We start from the raw sequence: 19,765 nt of genomic DNA on the forward strand, positions 1-19,765 counted from the left end.
CTTTATTCATTTAAATTAGCCACATAATATATAGGGATAATATAAATGTGAAATATTTTTATTCAAGTCAATATTAAAGAAAACCAAAGAAGAGAAAGGCATAATTGTGAGTTGAAAGCTTTATGCAGGTTCCAAACAGAAGCATCATAAAAAGGCAGACAAAAATCTAAGTAGGACACTTAATCACATTCAGTGAGCCAAGCTAAAAGGGATTGTATGAGATTAGAAAAAAAAAGAGTATTTTTATTCCAGAAACAGTGCCACTCTTGACTATGGGTTGTGTCTAGTATTGCAGCTCTGTCCTATTGACTTGAATATGAACAATGTTCTTTTTTGTAATCTTATTCTATCCCTTTAAAATCATTGGTATCCTGTTTCAGAAAACACACATATCAAATGAGAGTTGCCCATACCCATCCTATATATTGTTGCCTTTGAAAACCTTATAATCCTCATACCAAGGGCCTATATTTACCATATTGCAGAGGGTAAAAACAGGGTAAAAACAAACACAAAAATAAGTTAAGCCAGCCCAAAAAATTTAATGCAGACGTTAAAAATGCAGCCAAAGTTTGGTAATCGTGTTTTATTTACTTAAGGTCACAACAGGAAATTAAATTATATCGGTTGTCAATTTTGAATGAACTTCTCTGTAGCTAATAGTTAAATTGTCACTTTGTAATTAATGCAACACACTGACAAAAAAATCAGTTGCTGAGAAGCTAAAAGTCACTTACAAGCAGACCTATGCAGTATGTTGAGGTCCCACTTTTTTTCTCTGACCCATGCTCCTCAAGAGAGTTTTCATCCTTGTTGAGCTTCAAAGTGGAATCTACATGAGACTCCTTTTTCTGCTGAGTAACTACCTGAGGGTGGCTTATTTGATTCCTGTTTGATACCTCTTTCTTGGACCACTTATCACGTTCCCCCACTATGGACCAGGGAGTTATTCTTTCTTTTCTGCTGTACTGGCACACAACTTAGATAACGTCCCTTCTGAGGTTACAGCCCTTAAATTCAGGTACATCGCATACTCACCCACCTAGAACAATGCATTAATTTCAACTTTTCTAGGTTTACCTGTCCTTGTGTAAGGTACAGGTAGAACGAGCGACAACATGACTAGACAGTTGTTGTGATGAACTCATTCCTTACTGAAGTTAATGCAGCAAACAAACTTGATCAATGCAGCAGTAACAGCTTGCATATATATATACAGTGGAGGAAATAAGTATTTGATCCCTTGCTGATTTTGTAAGTTTGCCCACTGTCAAAGTCATGAACAGTCTAGAATTTTTAGGCTAGGTTAATTTTACCAGTGAGAGATAGATTATATTAAAAAAAATAAAGAAAATCACATATTGTGCACAGAGAAATAAGTATTTGGTCCCCTACCAACCATTAAGAGTTCAGCCTCCTCCAGACCAGTTACACGCTCAAAATCAACTTGGTGCCTGCATTAAAGACAGCTGTCTTAAATGGTCACCTTTATAAAAGACTCCTGTCCACAGACTCAATTAATCAGTCTGACTCTAACCTCTACAACATGGGCAAGACCAAAGAGCTTTCTAAGGATGTCAGGGACAAGATCATAGACCTGCACAAGGCTGGAATGGGCTACAAAACCATAAGTAATACGCTGGGTGAGAAGGAGACAACTGTTGGTGCAATAGTAAGAAAATGGAAGACATACAAAATGACTGTCAATCGACATCGATCTGGGGCTCCATGCAAGATCTCACCTCGTGGGGATCCTTGATCCTGAGGAAGGTGAGAGCTCAGCCGAAAACTACACGGGGGGAACTTGTTAATGATCTCAAGGCAACTGGGACCACAGTCACCAAGAAAACCATTGGTAACACATTACGCCGTAATGGATTCAAATCCTGCAGTGCCCGCAAGGTCCCCCTGCTCAAGAAGGCACATGTACAGGCCCATCTGAAGTTTGCAAATGAATATCTGGATGATTCTGAGAGTGATTGGGAGAAGGTGCTGTGGTCAGATGAGACTAAAATTGAGCTCTTTGGCATTAACTCAACTCGCCGTGTTTGGAGGAAGAGAAATGCTGCCTATGACCCAAAGAACACGGTCCCCACTGATAAGCATGGAGGTGGAAACATTATGTTTTGGGGGTGTTTCTCTGCTAAGGGCACAGGACTACTTCACCGCATCAATGGGAGAATGGATGGAGCCATGTACCGTCAAATCCTGAGTGACAACCTCCTTCCCTCCACCAGGACATTAAAAATGGCTCGTGGCTGGGTCTTTTAGCACGACAATGACCCGAAACATACAGCCAAGGCAACAAAGGAGTGGCTCAAAAAGAAGCACATTAAGGTCATGGAGTGGCCTAGCCAGTCTCCAGACCTTAATCCCATCGAAAACTTATGGAGGGAGCTGAAGATCCGAGTTGCCAAGCGACAGCCTCGAAATCTTAATGATTTACAGATGATCTGCAAAGAGGAGTGGGCCAAAATTCCATCTAACATGTGTGCAAACCTCATCATCAACTACAAAAAACTTCTGACTGCTGTGCTTGCCAACAAGGGTTTTGCCACCAAGTATTAAGTCTTGTTTGCCAAAGGGATCAAATACTTATTTCTCTGTGCACAATGCAAATAAATATATATAATTTTGACAATGTGATCTTCTGTTTTTTTTTTAAATATAATCTAACTCTCACTGGTAAAATTAGCCTTGCCTAAAAATTCTAGACTGTTCATGTCTTTGACAGTGGGCAAACTTACAAAATCAGCAAGGGATCAAATACTTATTTCCTTCACTGTATATATATATATATATATATATATATATATATATATATATATATATATATATATATATATATATATATATATATATATATATTTAGTCAGTCCATTAATCTTAGCAACAGTGGCAACCGGGATACTACTTAACTTTGGTAAGTACCTCTTTGTATCAATACAGTCTCTCAATGAAACTTAAGATAATATCGGAATACTCCAATGTGATAGCTCAGTTTTTCCAATATAGCCTGGGAGGCCCCTCTCTCTCTACCTCCATTAGTATTCTGCTCAGCGGACACCAAGTGCTCTTTTCTGTATGGATGGTCACATCTGGCCGCTCTGCAATGCAGTTGCTATTTTGCTGGAGATCTGATTCTGGTGCAGACCTCTGATCCTTTCCCCATTTTCTGGCCACCTTGTCTCCTAAGCTCCAGCTCTGGTACTCACTGGTCTGTTCCTCTGTGTCACATAGCGGGTTAGTATTAAATGTATTTGCTTGTGAAACAGATAGTAATACCATACAAAATAGTTACTAGTTAACATCCCCCATATGTCTACTTTATGTTTGCATCATTTTTTTTCATGTACTTTTATTTTTCTAGGACGTTACGAGGCTTACAACTTTAGCAGCAATTTCTCATATTTTCAATAAAATTTCAAAACGCTATTTTTTCAGGGACTAGTTCAGTTCTGAAGTGGCTTTGAGGGCCTTATATATTAGAAAGTCCCCATAAATCACCCCATTTTGAAAACTGTACCCCTCAAGGTATTCAAAACCACATTCAGAAAATATTTTAACCCTTTAGGCGTTTCACAGGAATTAAGGCAAAGTAGAGGTGAAATTTACAAATTTCATTTTTTTTGCCGAAATTCATTTGTAATAAAAAAAAAATCTGTAACACAGAAGGTTTTACCAAGGAAACGCAACTCAATATTTATTGCCCAGATTCTGCAGATTTTAGAAATATCCAACATGTGGCCCTAGTGTCCTAATGGACTGAAACACAGGCCTCAGAAGCAAAGGAGCAGCTAGTGGATTTTGGGGCCTCCTTTTTTTAGGAATATATTTTAGGCACCATGTCAGGTTTGAGGAGGTCTTGTGGTACCTAAACAGCCGAAACCCCCCCAAAGTGACCCCATTTTGGAAACTACACCCCTCAAGGCATTTTTCTAGGGGTATAGTTAGCATATTGACCCCACAGTTTTTTTGCAGAATTTAGTGGAATTAGTCTGTGAAGATGAAAATCACCTATTTTTCTGTGGAAACATAGAATTTTTTCATTTTTACAAGGAATAAAGGAGAAAAAGCATTCCAAAATTTGTAAAGCAATTTCTCCCGATTACGGCAATACCCCATATGTGGTCGTAAACTGATGTTTGGACCCACAGCAGGGCTCAGAAGGGAGGGAGCGCCTTTTGGATTTTGGAGCGCAGATTTTGCTGGATTGGTTTTCAGTGACATGTCGGGTCTGCAACGCCCCGGAGGGACCAAAACAGTGGAAACCCGCCAAAAGTGACCCCATTTTGGAATCTACACCCCTCAAGGAATTTTTCTAGTGGTATAGTGAGCATTTTGGCCCCTCAGGATCTTTTTTAGACCTAGGGTGACCAAAAAACAGCGATTTTGGCGCTTTAAATTCTTTATTTCTTACAGCGTTCACCATGCGCAATAAATTACGTTTTAATTTATTCTGCCGGTCGGTACGATTACACCGATACCATATGTGTATAGTTTTTTTACAAATTTTGCAGCGTTTGCACAATAAAATTAAGTTTCTATAAAATAATTTATTTTCTGGGACACGCTATTCTGAGCCGTAAATTTTTTATTTTTTCGTCAAAAAAGCTGTGGGAGGTCTTGTTTTTTGCGGGACGGGTTGTAGTTTTTATTGGTACCATTTTGGGGTAAATGCGACTTTTTGATCACTTTTTATTCTATATCTTGGGAGGGGTGGTGACCAAAAAATAGCGATGCTGACAGTTTTCCGTTTATTTTGTTTGTGGCGTTCACCGTGCGGAAAAATTAACATTATAGTTTCATAGATTGGGTCGTTACGAACGCGGCGATACCAAATATGTGTACTTTTTTTTAACGTTTTCATTTTTTCCCTATAATAAATTACTTATTATAGGAAAACAAAACCTTTTATTTTTACACTTTTATAAAACATTTTTATTAACTTTTTTTTACTTTTTACACTTTATATTTTTGTTTATTAACTTTTCTTTTACTTTTTACACTTTCTTTTTTTGACCTGCAGCTCTGATCGCTGCTAGAATACATTACACTACATAGGTAGTGTAACGTATTCCAACTGTCAGTGTGACGTCACAGTCACTCTGACAGTTGGTCTACGAGGATCAGCAGAGGCTGATCCTCATAGGCTGACATACATGGCAGACTTGGGGGCCATTGTCTGGCCCCCGGGTGCCATCACAAGCATCAGAAGCCCCCACGATTGCATGGGGGCTGCTGATGCGCTACAAACCCGCTACATGCGGAGATCGCAATCGAGCCCCGCATGTAACGGGTTAATTGCCGAAATCAGCGGCGATGAGCCGCTGATCGGCAACACTGGAGAGTGTCAGCTGTCGGTGACAGCTGATCTCCAAGTTCCCGATGCACACTGTCGCCGACAGTGTGCATCGGGAACGGCACAGTGACTTTCTGTCACTCTGACAGGAAGCCTATCAGGACCAGCCGAAGGTTGGTCCTGATGGGCTTCCGTCCATGGCAGACCCGGAAGCCATTGTTTGGCTTCCGTTTGCCATACTAACTATTGGCAGACCCCGCGATTTGGGACCCCCCTGCCGATATGTTAGAAACCCCTAAAATTCGGCGATTGCACCCGATCGCCGAATTTAAGGGGTAATGCGCCGAAATCAGCGGCAAAGAACCGCTGGCCAGCAAGAGGGGAGTGTCAGCTGTCGGCGACAGCTGACCTCCTGATTCCCGGTGCACACTGTCGCCGACAGTGTGCACCGGGATTAACTCAGTAACTGTACGTCCTCGTGCGGGAAGTAACTTCCCGCAATGACGGACAGTTACGTCCTGGTGCGGATAGGGGTTAAAATAAATTTTATTTATTTGTGTTTTTGTGTTGTACTTTTTTCTTTCTTTTACTTCTCTATGGGGGCTGCCATTTTTTTTTCATCTCTGTATGTCTCGATTGACGACACATACAGAGATGGAATACGGCACATACATCCCCATAGAGAATGCGAACGGGAGCCATTCCATTCACTATAGCGTACGCCGTCTGTGTGGGAACGGCGCATGCGCCGCTCCCACACAGACCAAAAGGAAGGTCTTTGGCAGAGCGACATCCGGCTCCATTTTCATGTGGACCGGAAGCCGCGGCCGGACAGTAAGATGACGACTTCCGGTCGCGGCTTCCGGCCATATGTTCAGACGCAAGGACTAGGATTCGGAGGCAGCTTCAGCGGCGTCGGTAGCGGCGGTGGCAGCTGCGGTGGCAGGAGCAGGTAAGTTATGTTTGTGTATGTGATGTGTGTGTATGTTCGTGTTATACTGTCTGATTACCACTGTATCTAATCCTCCTACACTGTGCATTCGCTCAAAAAATGGCGGGACATAGTGTAAGAGGTTTGAACATTCAACCCCCTCCTTTCTCCTGGCACTAGCCAGGATAAAGAGGATAAAGGAGGGGGGATTGTGTGAGCACTCTAGAGCGAGTGTGTCTTCTCCAATTTTGCAGCATAAAGCAATGAGGTTGCTTTACCACATGCCAATGCTGCAATTTTGGGAACTGCTCCCTCTAGTGACCAGCACATGGAAATGTTATAAATTAGAATCTAATTTATAATATTTCCTGACTTGTGAAAAAATTAAAAAAATTAAAACAATGTGTAATCATTTATATACTAACTGTTTAGCTAAAAAAATAAAAATACATTTCTAGCGACACATTCCCTTTAAAAATGACAGTGCCTTCTTTTGTTGCTTACAAATGAACAATCGTCTGTCTTCCCCTTGTTGTGACTGCGGGTTACACTTGGATAGTCCTGACTGTGATCTTTTCTTTGCTGGATTTCTTTATACCTGAACCCATCTAAAGTAGTTTAAAATGCTTAGATGGGGAAAACCATTCCTCCTTTCCTCTATCACTTTTTATTTTGTGATTTCTTGATTGATGAATCCACCTGTATATGTGATGTCCTGCTATGGTGTTGTATACTTTGTCACATGTATCTTGCTCCACTAAAAATAAAAAAATATGAAATAAGTTGTTTTGTCAACTATACCATCCATTTCTTTACCAGACTGGGTTATTTTTACAATATTATCTTTTAGCACTTTTCACACTATTTTTCACAGGTTTTTTACAGTATAAAAAAAAAATAATCACATTATTGCTTATCATGTTTAACCTTGACTCCATCCTCTCAGATAACCTCTTGATAGTATTTTGAATGAAGGAAAATAAATAGATTAACTGGCAATTGTTGAGTTGTGAATGTGTGGATTTCTGCAGAATAAGTGTTAACTTGCTTGACCTTTATAGCACAATATTTTTTTCATTAAATTTTTTTTTTGTTTCGGTTCGACATTGAAAAATTTTACAAAGACAAAAGATTGCTCAAGTTCTTTTTTTTACCTTTTTGATAATAAGGTTATTTCTATTTCTATTTATTTCAGCAGTTCAATCTAACATATAGCACTACAATTAAGAATTATAACAAGATAATATTTCAACATTGATGCCTAAATTATAATAATGTGCTGGAATTTCATTTGGAAAGAATTTTGATACCAATAAATTTTACATTCAAGGTCCATGTTTCATCAGTGATGTATTTTTCAAATAGTAAGCCAAGTATTCTATGGTTTTTGAATGAAAAATAAACAAATATTACTTTAAACTCATTCATATGTAGACACATTACATCTCTAGTAGCCTGTTATAACAGTAGATAAACTTGTCAAATGTCTCTTGGAAGTCAGATGAAAAATTAAGATCTGTCTTAAAGTAACTGAAGAAGACAGTTGATATATAGAATCCAGAACATGATCGGAGCAAAGACAATATATATACTTACAAAAATATGTAAAAAAAAAAAAAAAAAAACTAAAGGAAAAAGCGAGGCTGAAGTAAGTAAATTTGCATTTTCCAGCATTCACTCACTTCCCATCCATACCTGCCAGTCTTTCCACTTGTTTTGAATATTTTGCATTCCCAAGATAATAAGATTTCATAAAACATGTGTTTTTCATAACCAATATGACTCTTGAAATTGTGGGTTCTGACTGATTTGCCAAGTTTGGCGATACAAATACAACCCGCTAAAAACTGTTTGACAATACATGTCTACATTTTTGTCGAATTACTTCTGTATTCATTTTACATGCCAGTTCTACATGATTAATGCAAGAAGAGACTTATTTGGTCAACTCATAGGTCTTTTACAATCATACAGAGAAAAAAAATTATTCTCATATTAACACAAGGCTACCCTTTGTTATAGTTTTTCACCGAGTATATAAATCAAATAGATATATTTGTTCCTTTCTGTATTATTAATAAACGTTCTAAAAGCATGTTTAGGATTGTTCGATCCTAAGATTGTGACCCAACAACAGATTTTTTTTTAAGAAGGTGGCCAAGCTATTTTGGTCTTTTTTTTGCTTAAGAAAAATCATGTCACCACCAATGGTACACAATGAGGATCAAGATGAAAATTGAATATGTAGAAAGGAGCCCTTTCTGTTAAATATGATGTGTTACAATGCAATAACTAATTATATACTTTAGCTGATATGCACTGTTGACCAAGCATAAATAGATATTTCGGTACCCTAAGGGGGATGGAACACCTGATCTTCCAAAAAGCCTCAGAAAAGCTGCTAAAGACACGCCTGTATCTTTTTGATATATATGACACAGAGGGACACACCCAGGGTCACACAGACTCATGGCACACTCTGATGTCGATAGACGGATACACACAGAGTTTTGAGGAGGGTTCATGTCCCTTCAACATGATTTCCAAGACAGATGGAAACTGACAACTGTCTTATACAATGATTATGTAAGATTATTTACCTTTTTCCTGTAATTGCAAACCCATCTATACTTTCCTGTATCTCTTCCTGTATGTATCTCTTTACTACAATATTCACAAAGACTGCATTTAATTAAACTAACATTTTTTTGTATAAGTTTTGTAGTCCTCCTATTATACAGGGTGGGCCATTTATATGGATACACCTAAATAAAATGGGAATGGTTGGTGATATTAACTTCCTGTTTGTGGCACATTAGTATATGGGAGGGGGGAAACTTTTCAAGCTGGGTGTTGACCATGGCGGCCATTTTGAAGTCGGCCATTTTGTATCCAACTTTAGTTTTTTCAATGGGAAGAGGGTCATGTGACACATCAAACTTATCGAGAATTTCACAAGAAAAACAATGGTGTGTTTGGTTTTAACGTTACTTTATTCTTTCATGAGTTATTTACAAGCTTCTCTTTGTTTACAGCCATTGACATGTTGCAGAGGTTAACACATGAGGAGCGGATAGAAATTGTGTTGATGTCTGGTGAACGCAGTACCCGGGTCATTGCAGCAGATTTCAATGCAAGACACCCTACGAGACCACCCATCTCCCATGCTACAGTTTGCAAACTGCTTGCCAAGTTTCGTGAAACTGGTTCAGTGTTGGATTTGCCCAAATGTGGACGCATGAAAACTGTCACTAATGAAGAAACATCAGTGGCTGTCCTAGCTTCATTCAGCAAGAGCCCACAGCGTAGCACTCGCCGCATGTCACTGAAGAGTGGCATCAGTCGAACATCCCTTCGGCGGATATTAGCTACTCACAAATGGCACCCTTATAAACTCCAGCTGCTGCAGCATCTCAACGAGGATGACCCAGATCGGCGCACTGAATTTGCAGAATGGGCAAAACAAAAATTGGAACAGGACCCTCAGTTTACACAGAACATTTTGTTCAGTGATGAGGCAAACTTTTATGTGAATGGTGAAGTTAACAAACAAAACCACCGCTATTGGTCTGACACTAACCCACATTGGATAGATCCCTCCAAATTGGAACACAAAAATTCATGGTATGGTGTGGTATATGGGGTACAAAGATAGTGGGGCCATTCTTCATCAATGGAAACCTCAAGGCCACGGGATATCTGAAATTGCTACATGATGATGTGTTTCCCTCTTTATGCACTGAAGCTGGCACGTTCCCTGAGTTTTTCCAGCAAGATGGTGCACCACCACATTATGGGTGTCAGGTCCGAGCATTCCTAGATGAACAGTTTCCTGGAAAGTGGATTGGTCATCGTGGGCCAGTTGAATGGCCCCCTAGGTCTCCCGATCTGACTCCCTTAGACTTTTATCTTTGGGGTCATCTGAAGGCAATTGTCTATGCTGTGAAGATACGAGATGTGCAGCAACTGAAACTACGGATACTGGAAACATGTGCTAGCATTTCTTCTGCGTTGTTGCTATCAGTGTGTGAAGAGTGGGAGAAGAGGGTTGCATTGACAATCCAACACAATGGGCAGCACTTTGAACACATTTTATAAGTGGTCAGAAACCGGTAAATAACTCATGAAAGAATAAAGTAACGTTAAAACCAAGCACACCATTGTTTTTCTTGTGAAATTCTCGATAAGTTTGATGTGTCACATGACCCACTTCCCATTGAAAAAACTAAAGTTGGATACAAAATGGCCAACTTCAAAATGGCCGCCATGGTCAACACCCAGCTTGAAAAATTTCCCCCCTCCCATATACTAATGTGCCACAAACAGGAAATTAATATCACCAACCATTCCCATTTTATTTATGTGTATCCATATAAATGGCCCACCCTGTACATTGAACAAGAATACTGAACGAACCACTAGCAATATTTAACATTTGTGAGCCACCTATGTCACAATCCTTCGGCTTGAAACGGGGAAGAAAGTCCATACTGATGTTTCAAGCCTCAGGCATTCGAAGAATTTAGTTATCTTACAAAGGAGGTCTACAAGGCAGATGGAAATCTTCTAAAGTTGTGTTTATAGAAATTATTTATGGAAGTGTAGCTTAGAATTTAAGTTTGTGCTTAGTGATAAGTCAGACCTAGAGACCATTTGGTGTAGTTTGTATGCAGAATGTGAAAATAAAATTAAGAGAATAAACTGTAAACGTATTTCAATTGATAAAGAGAAAGAAAAGTTGAGGAATCTTGTACATATGATTAAAGTCTTTTATAAATCCATATATAATTGTACCAGCACTTTCCCTACGACAGATACTGTGATCTGTGTAGATGCAGTTACTGATGGCTGTCAATTGTCAAAAAGTAAGAAAAAATACTGATGGTGTGAAAAACCAGTAGAATCATGTACAACAAATAACTTTTAGTCTCTTTTGGAAGGTAGCCATGTGAAGTTAATTGAAGAACAGAGGTTACAAATCAAAGAAGCAAGCCTTTGGGTATGTTCACACGGCAGCCTCCGTTACGGCTGAAATTACGGAGCTGTTTTCAGGAGAAAACAGGTCCGGAATTTCAGCGTAATGGCATGTGCAGGCGCTTTTTTTCTGCGTCCATTCCGGACGTAATTGGAGCTGTTTTTCTATGGAGTCAATGGAAAACGGCTCCAATTACGTCTCAAGAAGTGACAGGCACTTTTGACAGCGGCGCGTAAAAAAACTGACCGTCGGCACACAACATCGTAAAGCCCATTCAAATAAATGGGCAGATGTTTGCCGATGCTTTGGAGCCGTATTTTCGGATGTAATTCGGGGCTAAAACGCCCGAATTACATCCGTAAATAGGGTGTGTGAACCCAGCCTAAATGTAAAATTGACAAAGCAATTAAAAGGGTTATCCGGGAGTTTTCACATTTTTCAGGAGATCAGAAGAGAATTTAAAATAATCAACTAACAGGTGCTCACCCTTTTAAATACCCCTTAATCCAGCGCTGGCCCCCCGTTCGCTGCTGATCCGGTCCTGGAAGATATTGCAGCGGCTTTGCAGATGTTTACATTTTGAGTCAAATGAGTGGTTACATTATAGTATGTTGACCGGAATTCATGTTGTGCACAACAGATGACAGCATGCCAACATTTAAAGTTCTTGAAGAAATGAAAACTAGCTGAAATTAAAATTTTGGGATTCTGTCACTCTGACTATTGCATCAGATAAAAGGTCATTATTTGAGGCTGCAAAATCATTAGACATTGTTAGGAAGCATCAGAGACAGGAGAGGGTAGAAAGGAAATGGGAAAATGTTTGTCACATAATCTGCCCTATCAAACTCAAAGGTCATATACAAGTACAGTATGCAAATGACAAAATCTATTAAGAACTTAGAAAATTGCATGTGGTAAGAAAACCTTACAGCATTATCTCACAAACTAATATACAGTTACCAGTTGTGGGCAGGCATAGTTCACAATGTCACATTTGTTGTTGGATTATATTTGAATTTAATGACTTTTCTCTCATTATATAATTTTTCCCAAGACAATCTTTCTTTTGGTTTAATTAATAGTAATTGTAAGAATTTCATGGAATGTCAAATAAGGTATATTATTAATCTATAGTAACCTATGTTTGACTAACATAACTGCGGTGGATTTAGGAGAATAAATAAGTTTTTTACTTACATTATGCATGTTGACTCAGATTTGAAATGTTTCTCCATTTTGGCAAAGCATGGATATTGATTTGACATTTTGGCTAGTAATAGGTTAATGCTACATTCACTGTTATCTGTGGTCTGTTGTAGTATATCTGTATATGCAGAGAGTGCAAATTTATAGCAAGTTGATGCTGTATGTTTGATGTTTAGGCCTGAATAACAAAAGATTCAGTATATTGTCAAAGATGATGCCAAATGTAGATTTGTGTGTTTATATGTTATTTGTTGTACCTAATTAAGTACTTCATTTTTCAAATTCATTTTATGCGCATTACTAAATGAGAGATATACTTGGGCAAAATGGATGAAAAATGAAAAGATTATAGTTCATATGCTATACACTTGTGTGAAATTTTATTCTCAGTCTAAGGCCATGTTCATACATTGTGGTGCAGTTTTTCGGGTGGAATCTTCGCTGCGGAAAACAGTAGTTGAAAAAAAGTTTATACTTATACCGTTCTCAGTTGACAAAGCGGCGGGTTCTTCTGTTCTCATCCAAGTTGGCTTCCTGGGATAAAGATGCAGCCCACATGACCACTGCTCAGAACTACAGCCTGGACACACATCCGTAAATGTACGGAAAGGTGTTCTTACCCTATAGAAATGAATGGGTTTGCAGATAATTACGGATAAAAGCTATCGTTGTGTGCATGGGGCCTTACCCTATATTTTAGTAGAGAGTTAGGGAAGAATACTACAATTAACCCCTTCCTGCTCCTGGACGTGCTATTAGTTCATGGTAACTGTAGCGTTCGCGCTCCATGACCTAATAGTAAGTCACGGGAGGAACGGCCATTTGGGCCGTCTTCCCGACACAAACAGGAGCTGTGACAGCTGCTGTCTAGTACAGCAGTTGCCGCCGCTCCTATAGCGGGGAGCGATCGCTGTGTCCCTGCTGATTAACCCCTTAGAAGCTGCGTTCAATAGCGATCGCGGCTTCTTAGGGGTTAAACCACCATCGACGGCCCGCTACATGATAGCAGGCAGTTAATGATGGCTAATAATGGCTTTCGACTATTCTATCTACGGAAGCGTAGTGGGTCCTGACAAAGTCAGGACCCACTATGCTTGCTGTCAGCAAGTAACTGTCAGCTCTAATACACTAATTAGAATTGTAGCTGACAGCTCTAATACACAAATTAGAATTGCGATCAGGGCCTCCTGCCCTCAAGTTAAAAAAAAGTTGTGCAAAAATAAGAAAATAAAAGATTTAAAAGTAATAAAAATCCCCCTTTTTCCCTCATCATTATTAATAAAAATAAATAAACAAATAAACGATACATAATTGGTATTGCCGCGTCCATAACGGCCTGAACTGCAAAATTATTTCGTTATTTATCGCGCGCGGTGAACGCCATAAAAGAAGATAATAATAAACCATAACAGAATCACAATTGTTTGGTCACTTCACCTTCCAAAAAATGGAATAAAAAGAGATACCTAAAAATGGTTCTGATCGAAACTACAGTTCGTTACGCAAAAAAACAAGTCCTCACACAGCTTTCTTGATGGAAAAATTAAAAAGTTATGATTTTTTACAAAAAGTATTTTATTGTGCAAACGCCATAAGACCTAAAAAAATATAAACATCTGGTATCGCCGTAATCGTATCGCCACGCAAAATAAAGTGAATATGTCATTTATAGTGCACGGTGAATGCTGTAAAAAAAAAATAGAATAAAAAACAATAGTAGAATTGCTATTTTTTAGTCAGCACGCCTCTTAAAAATAGAATAAAAACTGATCAAAAAGTTGCATGCACCCCATGAAAACTACAATGAATTCCTCAAGGGGTCTAGTTTCCAAAATAGAGTCACTTTTGGGGGGTTTCCACTGTTTTGGCACCACAAGACCTCTTCAAAACGGACATGGTGCCTAATAAAAAAAAGGCCTCAAAATCCACTAGGTGATCCTTTGCTTCGGAAGATGGTGCTTCAGTCCATTACCACACAAGGGCCACATGTGGGATATTTCTCAAAATGGAAGAATCTGGGCAATAAATATTGTATTGCGTTTCTCTGCTAAAACCTTCTGTTTTACAGAAAAAAAAACTGGAATATAAAGGATTTTCTGACAAATAAAAGAAATATGTAAATGTCACCTCTACTTTGCTCTAAATTCCTATGAAACACCTAAAGGGTTAATAAACTTTCTAAATGCTGTTGTGAATACTTTGAGGGGTCTAGTTTCTAAAATGGGGTGTTTGATAGGGATTTCTAATATACAGGCCCCTCAAAGCAACTTCAGAACTTAACTGCAGCCTAAAAAATAAATAAATGAGGCAATACTTTGCTTCTTACATTATACTGATAATGAGTAGTGCCCACCCCGAGATAAACCCCAGTTTTGACCGTTTGTATAAACTGAGACCCCTATTAGACCATTTCAGTGCACGGTTTTCCAAAGCATACATCCCCGAGAATTAGATTTCTATTAATGAGTCCTTGGCACATTTTAAAGGGAGGCTTCAATTCCGCCAGTACCTGCCGATTAAAAGGGCAAGGTATGGCATGAAGATGTATAAGCTGTGCCGGAGTGCATCAGGGTATACCTACAAATTTAGGATATATGAAGGGAAGGACTCCTGTATTCAGCCTCCAGAATGACCCCCCTTACTGGAAGTTAATGCAAAAATTGTGTGTGATTTGGTGCACCCACTGCAGGACCAGGGTTACCACAACACCTCTACCTGGATAATTATGTATACTAGCATGCCACTCTTCAAGTGCCTCGCTTCCAGAAGTACTGCGGCATGCGGCACTGCTAGAAGAAATCTGAGAGGCCTCCCTAAGACTCTGCTTGGGCAAACACTCTGAAGGGGTGAGAGCTGGGCACATTCTAGCAGCAACATATCGTGTGTCAAAGACAAGAGAGATGTCCTTGTAGTGACAACAATACATGGCCACGCCAGTACCCATGTACCTGTACAAGGTACCAGTACAGAGACCCCCAAACCAGACTGCATTCTGGACTACAATAGGTACATGGAAGGGGTGGACTTGTCAGATCAAGTCCTAAAGCCCTACAGCACCATGCGGTGTGGTATAAGAAACTGGACGTGCACATCATACAGATGGCATTGTACAATGCGTACGTGCTACGTCGATGTGCAGGCCAGATGGGAACTTTCCTGGAATTTCAAGAGGTGGTTATCAAGAACCTAATCTTTAGGGACCAAGAAGGGGGGCACCCAGTACTTCTGGAAGCGAGGCCACACGCATCGTACCAGGGCAACACTTTCCAGGAGAAGTTCCCCAAACTGGCAAGAAGGGAAAAAGTCAAAAGAGGTGAAAAGTCTGCTATAAGAGCGGGATAAGGAATGACACAATATATCAATGTGACACGTGTCCTGAAAAACCAGGGCTCTGTATGAAAGTGTTTTAAAATTTATCATACATCCCTTGATTTTTAATCTACCCCAATTTTAGTTACCCAGATGCACTCCGCACAGCTTATCCCCTTCATCTTTCCCTTCTGTGCCCTGCTTTGTGCCCAGGCAGCTGATAACAGCCATATGTAGGGTATTGCGTACCCAGGAGAACCCACATTACAATTTATAGGGTGTATATCTCCAGTGGCGCATGCTGGGCACAATATATTGGATACTGAAATGGCATACATATATAGAAAATTGCAAATCTGACACTGCGCCATCTGCTGCGCATTACCTTTCAGACAATACCTGTGGGGTCAAAATGCTCACTACACCTCTAGATGAATGCCTTAAGGGGTGTAGATTTTAAAATGGGGTTACTTCTTGGGTGTTTCAATTGTACTGGTACCTCAGGGGCATTCTGATTCACGACTTAGCACCAGAAAAGCTCCAGTAGGCCAAATGGTGGTCCTTCCATTCTAAGCCATGCCGTGTGCCCAGGCAGCAGATAACAGCCACATGTAGGGTATTGCCATACCCAGGAGAACCCACATTACAAATTATAGGGTGTATATCTCCGGTGGCGCATTCTGGGCACAATATATTGGACACTGAAATGGCATACATATATAGAAAATTGCAAATCTCACACTGCACCATCTGCTGCGCATTACCTTTTAGACAATACATGTGGGGTCAAAATGCTCTCTACACCTCTAGATAAATGACTTAAGGGGTGTAGATTTTAAACTGGGGTCGCTTCTTGGGGTTTCCATTGCTTTGATACCTCACCTCTGGGTCTCTGCAAATGCAACATGGCAGCCGAAAACCAATCCAGCAAAATCTGGACTCCAAAGAACAAATAGCGCTCCTTTCCTTCTGTGCCCTTCCATGGGCCTAAACAGCAGTTTATCACCACAAATGGGGTATTGCCGCACTCAGGACAAATTGGGCAACAAAATGGGGTATTTTATTCCTTGTGAAAATAAGAAATTTTGAGCCAAAACTACATCTTATTGGAAAGAATTAAAAAAATACATTAAATTCACAGCCCAATTCAAATAAATTCTGTGAAAAACTGTGTGGTCTAAATGGTCACAACACCCATAAATGGATTCATTGAGGGGTGTCATTTCCAAAATGGGGTCACTTCTGGTGGGTTTCCATTGCTTTGATACCTCTGGGGCTCTGCAAATGCGACATGGCACCCGCAAACCAATCCAGCAGAATCTGGATTTCAAAGAACACAAAGCGCTCCTTCCCTACTGAGGCCTCCCATGGGCCCAAACGGCGGTTTATCACCACAAATGGGGTGTTGCTGCACTCAGGAGAAATTGGGCAACAAAATGGGGTATTTTTTTACCTGTGAAAATAAGAAATTTTGATCAAAAATGACATCTTATTGTAAAACATGTCATTTTTTAAAATTTCACAGCCCAATTCAAATACGTGCTGTTAAAAACCTGTGTGGTCAAAATGGTAACAACAACCATAAATTAATTCCTTGGGGGTGTAGTTTCCAAAATGGGGTCACTTTTGGAGGATTCCTTCTGTTTTGGCACCTCAACACCTCTTCAAACCTGGCATGCTGTCTAAAATATATTCTAGTAAAAAATATAGTCCCCAAAATGCACTAGGTGCTTCTTTGCTTCTGTGGCTAGTGTTTTAGTCCACGAGCACACTAGAGCCACATGTGGGACATTTCTAAAAACTGCAGAATCTGGACAATAAATATTTACTAGTGGTTCTCTGGTAAAACCTTCTGTGTTACAGAAAAAAATTGAATACAATTTAAATTCAGCAAGAAAAATTTAATTTGCACATTCATGTGAAATGCCTAATGGTTAAAAAAAACTTTCTAAATGCTGTTTTGAATACTTTGAGGGGTCTAGTTTTTAAAATGGGGTGTTTTATGGGGGGTTTCTAATACATAGGCCCCTCAAAACCACTTCAGAACTGAACAGGTACCTTAGAAAAAGGCTTTTGAAATGTTCTCAACTGGTTGCCGACACATGACGAGAATGCTCGTCCTGAGCGGCGAGTACTTCGCGCATTAGAACGAGCATTCTCGTCCTGTGTGACAGTCGTCTGTGCGCGAGATGGAGAGCAGGGCAACGGCTGTAATACACAGCCATGGCCCCGCTCTGACAGTGGAGAGGAGAGAAACATCTTCTCTCCGCCGTTAACCCTTTGAATGCCGCGGTAAAAGCTGATCGCGGCGTTCAAGGAGAGGGGACTGCACTTTGATCGCGTCACAGAAAATAACTGTGACACGATCAAAGCCCATAACTTGTATGGTCAGACAGCCCAAGGTCCATTGAAGGACCCCAGGGCTTTCTGAACATATTTCCTGTTGTTAGGGCATACTGAGGTATGCCCTAACAACTGCCTGTGTACAATCAGTACACAGGCTAATGTACTAGCATATAGATCTATGTCAGTACATTACAGTTACAAAATAAAAATCAAAATGATAAATCCCTTTATGGGATTAAAAAAAAAAGTTAAATGAATGTAAAAAAAAAATGAACGATAAATAAATAAATAAAAAGTAAAAAAGATGAAATAATATAGACATATTTGGTATCACCACGACCGTAACAACCTGTACAGCAAACGTTATTTATGATGATCGGTGTATGGTGTAAATAAATATATATTAAAACTGCTGCGGAACTGTTTTTTTTCTGCATTTTCGCCAAAATAAAAATTTAGAGAAATTAAACGATAATGTATTTGTACCAAAAAATGGTACCTACATAAAGTACAACTTGTCCCGCAAGAAACAAAGTCTCATACAACTATGTCGTAGAAAAAATAAAAGAGTTATGAGCGTCGGGATGCAAAGAGGGAAATCTAAAAAAAATTGTTCTGTCCTCAAGGCCAAAATTGGCCATGTCCTTAAGGGTATGTTTACACACACTATTTACGGACGTAATTCGGGCATTTTACGCCTCGAATTACGTCCGAAAATGCGCCTCAATAGCGTTGGCAAACATCTGCCCATTGAAAGCAATGGGCTGACGTTTGTCTGTTCACACGAGGCGTATATTTACGCGTCGCTGTCAAAAGACGGCGCGTAAATAGACGCCCGCGCCAAAGAAGTGTCCTGTCACTTCTAGGGACATAATTGGAGCCGTTATTCATTGACTCCAATGAAAAGCAGCGCCAATTACGTCCGTAATGGACGCGGCGTTCAAGCGCCTGCACATGCCGTTACGGCTGAAATGACGGGGCTGTTTTCTCCTGAAAACAGCCCCGTAATTTCGGCCGTTACGGACGCTGTAGTGTGAACATACCCTAAGGCGTTAAAAATATATGAAATTGCTGTTTATGTTCTAAGCCTGTAACGTCCAAGAAAAATAAAATAATGCTCAAAAAACTATGCCAATCGAAAGTAGACGTATGGGAAATGTGAACTAGTAACTATTTTGGGAGGTATTACCATCTGTTTTACAAGCAGATGCATTTAAATTCAGAAAAATTCTATTTTTTCTAAATTTTCTCTAAATTTTGCAATTTTTCACAAATAAACACTGAATATATTGACCAATTTTTACCACTAACATAAAGCCCAATGTCTCACAAGAAAACAATCTCAGAATTGCTTGGATAGGTTTAAGAATTCCGAAGTTATTACCACATAAAGTGAAATATGTCAGATTTCAAAAATGGGCTCTGAGCCTTAAGGCCAAAACAAGGCTGCGTCCTTAACCCCTTCAGGACTGAGCCTGTTTTGGCCTTCATGACGAAGCCGATTTTTCAAATCTGACATGTGTCCTTTTATGTGGTAATAACTCCGGAATGCTTTTGCCTAGCCAAGTGATTCTGAGATTGTTTTCTCGTGACATATTTTACTTTATGTTAGGCAAAAAATTTGGTCGATAAATTCAATATTTATTTGTAAAAAACACCAAGATTTGAAGAAAATGTGCAAAAATTAGAATTT

This window comes from Rhinoderma darwinii, chromosome 4, assembly GCF_050947455.1.
Source record: "Rhinoderma darwinii isolate aRhiDar2 chromosome 4, aRhiDar2.hap1, whole genome shotgun sequence".
NCBI classification, from domain to species: Eukaryota; Metazoa; Chordata; class Amphibia; order Anura; family Rhinodermatidae; genus Rhinoderma; species Rhinoderma darwinii.